This window comes from Eleutherodactylus coqui, chromosome 1, assembly GCF_035609145.1.
Source record: "Eleutherodactylus coqui strain aEleCoq1 chromosome 1, aEleCoq1.hap1, whole genome shotgun sequence".
Classification (NCBI taxonomy): Eukaryota; Metazoa; Chordata; class Amphibia; order Anura; family Eleutherodactylidae; genus Eleutherodactylus; species Eleutherodactylus coqui.
The window spans coordinates 328,655,710-328,668,970 of NC_089837.1; positions in this window are offsets into that span (position 1 = coordinate 328,655,710).

Below are 13,261 nucleotides of genomic sequence, written 5' to 3' on the forward strand. Positions count from 1 at the left end.
TTTATCCAACCGTTGCTTATCTCTGAATCTTTTCCAAACTTGTTGGTCTAAGATTCCCAAAATTCTAACCTGCTTTTCTCAACAACTTGCTAGATTCTCTCCCCACGGCTAACTTGCTTTCTCCCGTACTATTGCCAGAACTCATAGTTAAAGGTTCCTGTCGTTTTACCTGTCTGTTTATATATTTCATAGGCTTGCCTACAGATGTCCTTCCCTTCCCCCAATCTTATTATCTCAATGGGTGTCAGGAAAGTCTGAGACCCCATTCTAACTATGGACGTATTGTCCCTACTGCCGAGTCCGCAACTGGCAGAATACTTTGGACTTTTCAGTCCCTTTCGCTACGTCCGCAACGGGCAGGATATTTATTTAGGGCCCTCCTGCCAAGTATTGGCAGGATATTCTCTTCTGCATGTCCGCAACTGCAGAAATACTTTGGACTTTTCAGTCCCTTCCGCCACGTCCGCAACGGGCAGGATATTCGCAATCTATATTACGAATATATTACTACTATACTTACGGGGATAGAGGAAGGACTACGGCTTGCCTTGCTGGGCGGCTTTTAGTAATCTTATAACAAATTACAGCTAACATTATGAGTCTGGCAAAAAAAGCAATACTTTCTACAGCACACAGCAGACAGCATGGCAATATACACAAGGGTTCTTCCGTCTAGCACGGTTACTAAGAACACCATAAATAACAGGCAGAAGCATCCTATAAACATGCAGCGACTCACCTTCCCGTCGACACGTGACTGAAGTCAGGGGAATCCAGATCTAGAATGGTAAGTCAAGGGCTTACCTTACACCGGTGTTTTGTAGATCTGGGGTCCCGTGGCCTCTGGTCCGGCTGGTCGGCAGGCAGGGTCGTCAGGTATCGGCTGCAGGTAAGGAGTTAACTTCTGTCCCTCGTTGGAGCGCCAAGTATTGTGGGGGGTCAAACAGACCGTTCAGCTAATGCTGTCTGCTTCCGAATTAGTCTTAGATGTGAGTACTCAGACGACGCAAATAGACAGCCACATGCACCATGGGATTGTCATAAGCAAAGTGAAGTTTATTCAGAGATACAGAAGTTATAGAAGAAGTTTGCTGACGTAATGATTTAATTACTGCGCATGCCCGGAGTCGCTGGACACCTGGACATTCTTAAATGAACAATACATCTTTCAAAGACGTCTCCTACATAAACAATATATCAACGCTCGGGGACAGTTGTATCAAAGCAGAATATGTCTTTGGAACAAGATTCTCGGAACATGAACTGAATCACATGTGAAAGGACAGATAAGACAAGTTTCAGGGTCACATAGCGGGAACAGGACAGATAAGGAGTAAGTTTGGAAAAAGAAATTAAATGTATTTTTCTTATTAATTCTAAGACAAGGGAAAATCTAGAATTAACCCCTCACAATACCCTGTTTCCCTGAAAATAAGACATAGCATGATTTTCCGGAATTTTTGAGGATGCAAAATGATTTTTCAGGCTTTTTGAGGATGCTTGAAATATAAGCCCTACTCCAAAATTAAGCCCTGCTAGAAGTTAATTTAAAAAAAGTCTATTTAAATAGTGTCCAGGCAGCTATACATGTAAAAAAGTTAAACCTTTTTGAACAAAAATTAATATAAGACACTGTCTTATTTTCGGGGAAACACAGTAGTTCTATATTAGATTTTGTTCTGGATCAAAATTTGGGGTATTTTGTAGCCTCCTGATTGTAAACTCTGATTTATTCACACACAAAAAGAAAGAGTTCACACCGAGATCAGTTTAGTCTGAAGCCTCACGAGCTCTGCTGTTTATTATGCATGAAACTCCTTTTATCTAAACACATAATACCTGCCCTTTATGGGTGTATAAGGTATAACATACCTGGTATATACTCATTGCTTTAGGTTAGGCTTTATAAACCTCCTCCCTTTTCTCCTCCCAGCCTCTGTAGTGAGTGTGCAAACTGGTCTGTGTCTTCTTGCCATGTGGTCTGTGTGCAAACTTCTCCTTAATCTGACTCGCTGCTGGAGAAGGGGGAGGGGCAGGAAGAATGAAGTGTGTGTGTGCATGCCTGCGATGTGATTCACGCTGAATGTGGGGGGGTAATCTGATGCTGCAAAGACTACTTCCTCATCTTCTTGGACTACTGAACCCATTTTCAGCAGCCAATGCAGCACACATCTGACATCATGTTGCTGTCCAGCAGCAACCATGATGAAAGATGTTGTTACATGTCTCTGTAAGTCAAATCACTATAGTGAAATACATATAGTTGAACAACAAATAGACATTTTACACTGGTCGATGCTCATCGCCACCACAATTTCCCTACACTTTGTAAGTTGTTTCCAATACCTAGTAGTATGTCACATTACACCTGCGGGTGTGTGTGTGCTGTCACATTATACTAGGGGGGTGGTGCTGTGGGATGCAGTCACATTACACTAAGGAGGTGGGGGAGGCGGGGCGGGGGACGTTGAGCTGTCACATTACGCTAGCGGGGGGAGGAAGGGGAACGCTGTGGGGTGCAGTTTCATTACACTACCCGGGGGGGCTGTCACATTACACTAGGGAAGGGGGGGAGCGCTGTGGGGTGCAGTCACATTACACTAAGGGGGTGGGAGAGGCCCGGAGAGGGGGGGGGGGTTGAGCTGTCACATTACACTAGCGTGGAGGTGCTGTCACATTGCACCAGCAGGGGGGGTGCTGTCGCATTATACTGGGGGGGGGGGTTCTGTCAAATAGACTTTGCACCAGGGGTGGGGGTTTTGCCACATAAACCTGTCACTGTGGGGTGGGGGTTCTGTCACATAGACTTGTCACCGGGGGCACTGGCGTAACTATAGGGGGTGCAGGGGATGCGGTTGCACCCGGGCCCAGGAGCCTTAGGGGGCCCATAAGGCCTGTCTTCTCCATATAGGGAGCCTAGTACTATGAATTAAGCATTATAGTTGGGGGCCCTGTTACTGGTTTTGCACTAGGGCACAGAAGTTTCAAGTTACGCCCTTGGCCGGGGGTGCGGGTTCTGTCACATAGACTTGTCGCTGGGGGTGGGGGTTTTGTCACATAGACTTGTCGCCGGGTGGTGGGGGTTCTGTAACATAGACTTGTCGCCGGGGATTGGGGTTCTGTCACATAGACTTGTCACCAGGGGTGGGGGTTCTGTCACATAGACTTGTCACCAGGATTGGGGGTTCTGTCACATAGACTTGTCACTGAGAGTGGGGGTTCTGTCACATAGACTTTTCGCCGGGGGTGAGGGTGTTGTCACATAGCCTTGTAGCTGTGGGATGCTGTCACAGGTGGGTTCTGTCACATAGACTTGTCGCTGTGGTGTGCTGTCACATAGACTTGTCACCGAGGTGAGGGGGAAAGGTTTCTCACATAGACTTGTTGCTGTGGGGTGCTGCCACAGGGAGGTTTGTCACATAGACTTGGTGTCTCCTCTCAGTGTAATCCTGCCTGTGCAGGGAGAGGAGGAGGTGAGCTGTGACTATTGTGAATGGTTGATCCTGTGTTCACCTTCTCCTCTCCCTGTACAGGCCTGATTACACTGAGAGGAGACAACTATATAACACAGGATGCAACATTCAGTATAGTCACAACTCACCTCCTCACCTCCCTGCACAGGCCGAATTACACTGAGTGGAGACAACTCATAGATAACACAGGATACAACATTCAGTATAGACACAGCTCACCTGCTCCCCTCCCTGCACAGGCCAGATTACACAGAGGAAACAACTACGAGGGGCTGCTGCTAAGTCTTTGGCTTTGTGTTCTTTTTTTTCTTTCTAGGGTAACGAATGTTACATCACATGAAAGCCTTATGTGTCTAATATATGTTTTCAAAATTTTGTGTTTGTAGCTTATGGCAACGGTGATCTAGGCACGTGGGAAAACAAAATGGCAGAGTCTAAGGTGATATTCACAGCAAATGAGAGCAGAGGAGTGATAAAATTCTTGTTTCTGCAGGGAAAGTCTGCGAAGGATATTAATGGTAATATGTCGCAGACATTGGGGGATCAATGCCCTTCATATTCTACAGTTAAGAACTAGGTTGCCAAATTTAAAACGGGCAACTTCAGTACCAATGATGAGGAACGTCCTGGACGACCGAGAGAGGTTGTTGTTCCAGAGATCAGCGATGCTGTGCACAACCTCATACTGGAGAATCGGCCAATTTCAGCTGCAGGAATAGCAGACATCATGGGGATTTCTCCTGAACGTATTTGTGTCATTATCCATGAACATTTGAGCATGGAGAAGCTAACTGCAAAGTGGGTCCCCAAATGTTTGACAACAGATCAGAAAAGCATGCGAGTGAAAACTTCCCGGTCCATTTGTCAGTGTTTCCGAAGAGAAGAACTTCCTGGATCGACTGGTCACTATGGATGAGACCTGGATTTATTTGCATGACCCTGAAACCAAGGAGCAGTCAAAAGAGTGGTTCTCCTCGCCCAAAGAAGTGCAGGGTGCAAAAATCAGCCACGAAGCTGATGGCGTCTGTGTTCTGGGATAAGGAGGGCGTGCTGCTAGTGGACTTCCTTCAAAATGGTTCCACCACCAATTCAAGGTATTACATTGAACCTTTGGACCAATTAAAGGCAGTTCTGAAGGCCAAAAGGTGCGGCAAGCTGTCCAAAGGAATCTTGTTCCTGCAAGACAATGCCTCCGCTCACACTGCACAAGCGACCACGGCAAAACTGGTGGAGCTAGGCTTCCAGCTAGTTGACAACCCACCTTATTCCCCAGATTTAGCTCCCTCCAACTATCATCTGTTTCCAAACCTGAAGAAACACCTCAAGGGGACCAAATTTCACACTATTTCTGATGTCAGGGCTACTACGGAGGAGTAGTTTGAGGCACAACCACAATACTGCTTTTTGCAAGGCTTACAGAACTTGGAATACCGATATAAGAAGGGTGTTGACAGCAGTGGAGAGTTTGTGGAATAAATGTAAAGTTTCATCTTCCGATCACATTTCGTTCTGGGTAAAGCCAAAGACTTATCAGCAGCCCCTCCTATATAAATGAGGATTCAAACTTTAGTATAGTCACAGGTCACCTCCTCCCCTCCCTGCACAGGTCAGATTACACCGAGAAGAGAGAACTCTCATATGAGAGTTGTCTCCTCTCAGTGTAATCTGACCTGTGCAGGGAGGTGAGCTGTGACTATTGTGAATGGTGGCTGTTGTGTTATCTGGATATAGGTGTGTTAGGGGTTAATCCTATTTTTAAATAACCTAACATAAGAAAGATAAGGAAACAGTGTAATAAATGTGACATTAGTTATTTGGTTGTATAATGTTATGTATTATGGAAATGAAAAATATGTAAAACATTCTGGAAGTTGCTAATAGAATTTGGATATAGAATCATATGTCAAAAGGTATACTCAAGCGTTTAATTGAATAATGATTTTAAAATACTAAATGTATGATTTCATTCAGCTATCTTGACTACAAGTTTGAACCTTTGACCAGAATATACTGAATATACTGAGTAAGGTGGCTAAACCAGTTTTATGTGCAAACTGGAAACAATGCCCCCTCTTTTGATGTGCAAATTGTTGAACTTAACATGATGGACTTTTAAGATTACATTCTGGTCTGAGAAGAGGTGTAATTAAGTTTGTACTCAGACAGTGTGGAGTCAACCTTTATGATCTTATCTAACTAACTGATGTTCACTTCACACAGGAGTGTGCTGATACCTTTTGTTTAGAAGGCCTTGATTTACAGCCATATAGCAATCTGTTGGAATGAGGACTTGGTCAGCAATATTAGAATGTAAAGTAGTTTGAAACTTAGTATCAGGCAACATTGGATACGCCTTCTTTTCATCTTGTATAAAAACTGGCAATGTTCAACAATAAAGTAGAATTCATTCTGATTCACTAGACTGTGTGTGTGTAGTGGCTTATTATGGTTCTCTCCTATGAGTACTCATAACTTTCCTTTGAATTTGGACTCAGGCAACATCAGCACTGGTCTCCGTTGACAGACCCCCAACAGGTGTCTCCTCTCAGTGTAATCCTGCCTGTGCAGGAATGGGAGGAGGTGAGCTGTGAATATTGTGAATGGTGGCTGCTGTGTTATCTGTATATAGGTGTAATCTCTCAGTGTAATCTATATGTGTCTCCTCTCAGTGTAATCCTGTCTTTGCAAGGAGGAGAGGAGGTGAGCTGTAACTATTGTGAATGGTTAGGGTGCTGACAACCAGATGCTGACAGGGGTTGGGGTGCTGACAACTAGTAAGGCCAGGGGTCAGGGTGCTGACAACTGGTTGCCATCGGGAGGCTGTCTGTGGTACTTGTTACGGGGGAGGGAGAGTGTCTGTGTTACTTGTGGTGGAGGGGGGGGGGGCGCCTGTCGAGCTGGTAGTCTTGTTTCACAGTGGCGCGGCTGCAGGAGAGTTCTCTCTCCACTCTCCATTCAGTTTACACAGTACTGAATGGCTGCTTTTTACTCTCATAGTAGTATTTTATCCTGAACCATGAGTGTATAACAGACAGTCTCTCCTGGCCACGACCCTTTAAGTACAATGTACAGCAAGAGAACATGCTGTACTGTAGAGGGGGCAGGGAGAGACTGTAGATCAGCTCAATAGAGGCAGGCGTGTCATGGGCAGGGCTAGGACGGGAGCTGAGTGAGGCCAGGAAATCGTGCTTTTTCATGCCTCTTGCTGCCATTGGCAGCACACACACAGAGGGGGGAGAGCGCAGGGCATTGTGGGAAGGCAGCCCAATGGCGCTATCTTTGAAAGCTGCATTGAACATCAGATTAAAAAGCAAGAAACTGACATTGCAGCTGATCTGCCTGCTAGTTTGAGCCTCTGTATGCTGTGTGTTACCATGCTTACTGAAAGGGAAGCAGCATTTTTATAAAAATGTTTTACCCTGCTTGGCCGGACAACCCCTTTAACCCAACTATGTTGACAGAAAAATAAAAAAGTTATAGCTGTCAGATGGCGGCATCTGAAAATAATTTGAAAAAATAAATATCTTTGGAAAACAATAAAGCCCCCTGCCCACAGCCGAGGTGGAATATCGCTAGCGGGGGAGCATTGACAGGTTTGCGAGATGGGCCTATCTAATGGATAGGCTCACTGCGCAGAATCGCGGCAATGGCAGCATGCCGCGATTTAAATCCCACGAATGGAGAATCGCTATGATTCTCCACTCGTGGACGCCGGCACTGCTCTTTCCATAGTTATCCTATTAAAAGCTTTACAGTGTGTGATCCCCTAGAATAAAAGGTACATCATTTTTGTTGCAATGAGTATGCCGTCAAAACAAGACACGCCCAAAGATGAGGGAATTCAGTTTTTTTCCCTATTTCACAGTACTTAGAATTTTTAAAAAGTTTCTCAGTACATTATATGATACCATTTAAAAATACAACTCATGCTGCAAAAAACAAGCCCTTAGCCTTCTACATTGATGGTTAAACAAAAAAGAGCCACATCCATGGTATTTAACCCTTTCCAATCCAATTTGTATCCTGATTTTCCTAGGGGGCTTACTCTTTTTCTGCAGTTATACAAGGGCGCTATCTGCTGGCTAAAGCCAGTACTGCATGAGGTGACACATTGGATAGGCTCCAACAGCAGAGAGGCTGGCAATATATAGTAAGAGAACCCAGACGGACGTCTTTCAACATCGGCGCTGTACAAGCTTAAATCATAATGTCTTTTGACGTCAGTGGATTGGAAAGGGTTAAACCATTCAGGTTTAAAAGTATACAGGATCTGCTTCAGACCAAGCTTTGCAATGCTCTTCTTTAACCCCTTAGTGAGCAGCCTGTAGTATTTTTACATCCTAGCCAAGTGGGCTTTAATCCTTGAGGACATAAAAACATGAATCCTGTGGGAATTAAAGCCCAGTGGGCTGCGCATGTGACAGCTCCATGCTGTCTGTGCCCAGAGGTAGCCGACACCATGGAGCGGTCATCCCAGGCCGTAATGGATAGCGCCGATCACATTAAAGTGCAAAAAAGTTTAAAAAGTTAAAGATTCAGCTACCCTCATGGATCGGATCTATGGGGGCAGCTGATATTAGTTACCCTGGTCCTCCATGCTGTCCCATGGGGATCTGGTCCTATGGGACCAGCTGCCGACCTTCTGCGAATGTGCACCAGACGACATTCCATCAGCCGCATTCGCAGAAGGCTGAGAGCCGAAACAAATTTGAAATCTCCTGGCTCGCATCTCGTGAAGGTAGCCGAGAGGCAGGAGATGGCACCGGGGACCGCGGTGAGCAGTCCCGAGGCCCGTGATATCCATTAGATAACAGTGTCTACGTAAAAGTAAAAAAAAAAAAAAAAAAGTTAGTTTCACTTCCCCTCATGGATTGAAGCCATGGGGCTGGGGGTGAAAAATACTCACCCCCATCCTCCATGATGTCCAGCGGCGATGTACAACTGTTGCGGGTTTGTGCACATGCATCGATGTGGCGCGCATACGCAGAAGGCCGGAAAGCCCGTCAAATTTAGAATTCCCCTGCACCCGGCTGTCAAGGATAGCGGAGTACAGGAAGAGGTCACCGGGGATCGCTGTATGCGGTTCCCGGTCACATGATCACCATTATCCATCGGATAATGGTGATCATGAAAAGTTAAAAGGGGTTAAAAAAAAAAAAAGTTTAAAAATCAAAATTTCATCTCAGCTTACGGATCGTATCCGTGAGGGAAGATGAAAATACACACTCAAGGTCCACGGATTTGTCCCCCGAGGGGATCTTTATCCGCAGACCCTACCCCAGCGCATGCGCAAAAGTCAAGGATTACCCGGGAAATTTAAAATCTCTCTGCTCCTCCTTACCAAAGGAGAGCCTGGAGAGGTCACAGGGGGCAGTGGTATGCATTCTCCAGTCACATGATCACCATTATTCAAATGGATGATGGCGAGCATGTAACCGTTAAAAAAAGGTAGAAGTTTCATCTCCCCTCACCGATGCGGTCGGCAAGAAGGGATGAAACGTCTTACCGGAGGCCTCCCTATTTGAACCCCGATGTAATCATCCTGCATGGACCACTTTGGATTCTGCACATGCGCCCGCTGGCAGAATGCTGGACACTTGTGCAGGAGCCCAGGAAACCTAAAACCTCCTTGTTCCTGGCGACCAACGGTCGCCGAGAGCCTGGAGCAGTGACCGGTGGCCTCGTTGAGCGGTCCCCGGTCACGTGCTAAAAAGGTCTCGATCTACCATTAGGCCACTCTCACATGACTGGATAGAAATTGTGGATTCCATATGTGTTTGATCTGTGGCAATACGCAGATCAAATGCACTGGATTACACAATTTCACTGACATTAGCGGGTCGGAATCACGTAGTCACTTGCAGAAAACAGCGTGTTCTATTTTACTGCGGATATCCGTGACAGAGCCCATTGTGCTCCATGGTCGTGGATATACCCGCAGCCCATACAAAACTACATATTGTACGGGCTGCGGGTATCCGCGTCATTGCTAAGCAACGGCAGGTGAAATAAACAAGAAAAGGTGTACTGCGCATGACCGCCTGTGCGAGTACGCAGTACATGAGTCAGCCGTACGCAGGGTCATGGCCAGGCTCACAGCTGGGATCTGATGCCAGCCATCCTATATATAAATATTACAAATATGCCAACAAACCAGATAGGTTATTAACTGCAAGATTGTGGGACACACAAAGGCTGAACATGGTATTTAAGCTCATAATACCACTACTACCAATCCAGACAAGATTTATAATACGTTTGCCAATTTTTACGCATCTCTATACCAAAAACACAGGGGATATGGAAGAGGGGGGTGGGGGTGGGAAGCTTGGGGCATGATTTCATGGAGTCCCTCCCGATACCCACCATTTCCCATGAACAAAGGGAATCCTTGAACACCTTGAATCCAATGGATGACAGTGATCATGTAAAGTTAAAAAAAAAAGTGCAAAAAGTAAAAAAAAATAATAAAAAAAAAAGGGTAAAAAGTAAAAGTAAAAAAAAAAAAGGTTAAAAAAGTTTTAAAAAGTTAAAAAAGCTTGCATTTCATCTCCCCCCACGGATCATATCCGTGAGGGAGGATGAATTGACGTACCTAAGGCCCGCGGATTTATCCGCGGACCTTACCCCAGCTTCTGCGCACGCGCCCGTCGCCAATATGGCATGCGCAAAAGCCGTGGTAATTTAAAATCTCCCTGCTCCTGGCTACAAAACTTAGCCGAGAGCCTGGAGATTTCACGGAGAGCCGCGGTTAGCGGTTCCTGGTCACGTGTTCGCCGTTATCCAATGAATAATGGCGATCGCGTAAAAGTTAAAAAAAAGGTGAAGGTTCATCTCCCCTCACCGATGCGATCGGTGAGAGGAGATGAAACTTTTTACCGGAGGCCTCTGTATTTGCACCCCGACGCAATCTTCTTCTGTGAACTTTCCCGGACACATGCGCATATGACCGCCGGCAAAACACCGGACACATGCGCAGAAGTCGGGGAGCCCAGGAAATTTAAAATCTCCTTGCTCTCAGCGACCAACGGTCATTGAGAGCCTGGAGCGGTGGCCTCGTTGAGCTGTCCCCTGTCACGTGAAAAAAAGGTAGCGATCTCCCTTTGGCCGGTCTCACATGACCGGATAGGAATTACGGATTCCGCATGCGTCTGATCCGCGGTAATACGCAGATCAAGCGCATTGGATTACACAATTCCGCTCACATTAGCGGGTTGGAATTGCGTAATCCACTCACAGAAAAGAGAACGCAGCAGGTTCTATTTTACCGCGGATATCCGCAACATAGAGCCCATTGTGCTCCGTGGTCGCGGATATACCCGCAGCCCATATGCAACTACCTTGCATACGGGCTGCTGGTACCCACGTCATTGCTAAGCGACGGTGCGGGAAATACAAACAACAACAAAAAGTGTACTGCGAATGACCGCCTATGTGAATAGGCAGTTATGCGCAGTACATTACGCAACCGTACGCAGGGTCACAGCCAAGCTCACAGCTGGCATCCGCTGCGGGCCTCCGCAAGCGGATTGCACCTACGGCTGCGTTAGCCCAGCGTTATTCAGACCGCTACCTGTGATACGTATTTTACAAGAAGCCCTGGGAACGTTCACCTTCCTGCAGTTCCAGGAGCAGCTTGTTGAGAGTCTTCTGTGTAAGTCGCCGCACTTCATCAAGCTTACGGAGACTCACGAAACGCTACTTTTTACACCCCATACCCGCCACTGAGGTCAAAAAATGACCCCCAAAAAAGCATGAGAGGAGGGGGGATCCACGGTTTTATTGCCCCATGTACCTATCCCAACCAGCCTCCGTAATTACCCCTGTCTTTGGAAATACCACACAGTTCACATTATTACTTTTATCTAAGATTTGGGGAACGCCGAAAAGGGCGCGGAGTGTGTGGGGGATATTTTTAGGGAGTCAATTTTTATTCCGTACAAATGAGCAATGGGGCCTGGAATTTATTCAGTTGTGCCCTGCAATCCAACGGGTGTTCCCTCCATTACAGGCCTTGCCATGTTTCCTGTAAGTAGATTAGGGCCACAATGGGTATGTTTTTGAACATGGGACAAACGGGGGTATCCAATTTGGGGTGAACGTCTTCATTCCTATGTACGCTGTACAAAAAAACTGTTTTTAAATTGACAAAATTGCCAAAAAAATGAAAATCGTAATTTTTTCCTTCTGCTTTGCTTAAATTTATTCAAATACTGTGGGGTCAAAATACGCAATACACCCCTAGATGAATTCGTTAAGGGGTCTAATTTTTAAAATGGGGTCATTTGTGGGGGTTCTCTATCGTTTTGGACGCTCAATGGCTCTATAAGTGGGCAATGGGGCCTGGAATTTATTCGGTTGTACCCTGAAATCCAACAGGTGCTCCTTCCATTATAGGCCTAGCCATGTGTCCTTTAAGTAGATTAGGGCCACAAGGGGTATGGTTCTGAACACGGGACAAACAGGGGTATCAATTTTGGGGTGAAAGTCTTCATTCCTATGTGTGCTGTACAAAAAAAAACAGTTTTTAAATTGATACAACTGCCAAAAAAATGAAAATTGTAATTTTTTTCCTACTGCTTTGCTTAGATTTATTCAAAAATTGTGTAAAAATACACAGTACACCCCTAGATAAATTCGTTAGGGGGTATAGTTTTCAAAATGGGATCATTTGTTGGGGTTCTCTGTCGTTTTGGCTGCTCAAGGGCTCTACAAGTGGGCAATGGGGCCTAAATCACCTTCATGCTAAATTTCTGTTCTGAAAGCCACCGACTACTCCTTTCATTTTGGGCCCTGTTGTGCATCCAGACAAAAGATTAGGGCCACAATGGGTATGTCTCTGAACACGGGAGAAACAGGGGTATCCATTTTGGGGTGCAAGTCTTCATTCATGTGGGTGCTGTACAAAAAAAACAGTTTTTAAAATGACAGAATTGCCAAAAAAACGAAAATCATAATTTTTTCCTTTTGCTTTGCTTCAATTCATTCAAAAACTGTGGGGTCAAAATGGTCAGTACACCCCTAGATAAATTCGTTAAGGGGTCTATTTTTCAAAATGGGGTCACTTGTGGGGTTTCTCTTTGGTTTTGGCCGCTCAAGAGCTCTACAAATGTGCTATGGGGCCTAAAACGCCTTCAAGGAAAATTTATGTTCTGAAAACCACCGACTACTCCTTTCGTTTTGGGCCCCGTTGTGCATCCAGACATAAGATTAGGGCCACAATGAGTATGTTTCTGAACACGGGAGAAACGGGGGTATCCATTTTGGGGTGTAAATCCTCATTTTCATGGGCTCTATAGGAAAAAAATATGTCTTTAAAATGACATTTGCGAAAATATGAAATTTTATTTTTTCTCCTCTAAATTGAATTAATTCCTGAATAAAACTGGTGGGGTCAAAATACTCATGACACCCCTCAGTGAATACATTAAGGGGTGTAGTTTTTAAAATGGGGTCATTTGGGGGGGTATCTATTATTCTGACACTTATGAGCCTTTGCAAACTTGGCTTGGTGCAGGAAAACAAAGTGCTCCTCAAAATGCTGAAAAGTAATGTTAAATTTGTACGTCCTCTAAGTGGTTAAAAAAAAAAAATAAGTTTTTCAAGTGTGCATTTAAAATAAAGTAAACAGATGGGAATACATATCTTATCAAAAATTTGTACAGTATGTTTGGACATATTTGAGATATTACGGTTGAAAATGTGAAAAAATGACAATTTTTTCAAAATTTTTCCAATATTGGTACTTTTAATAAATATACACAAATGATATCGGTCTCTTTTTACAA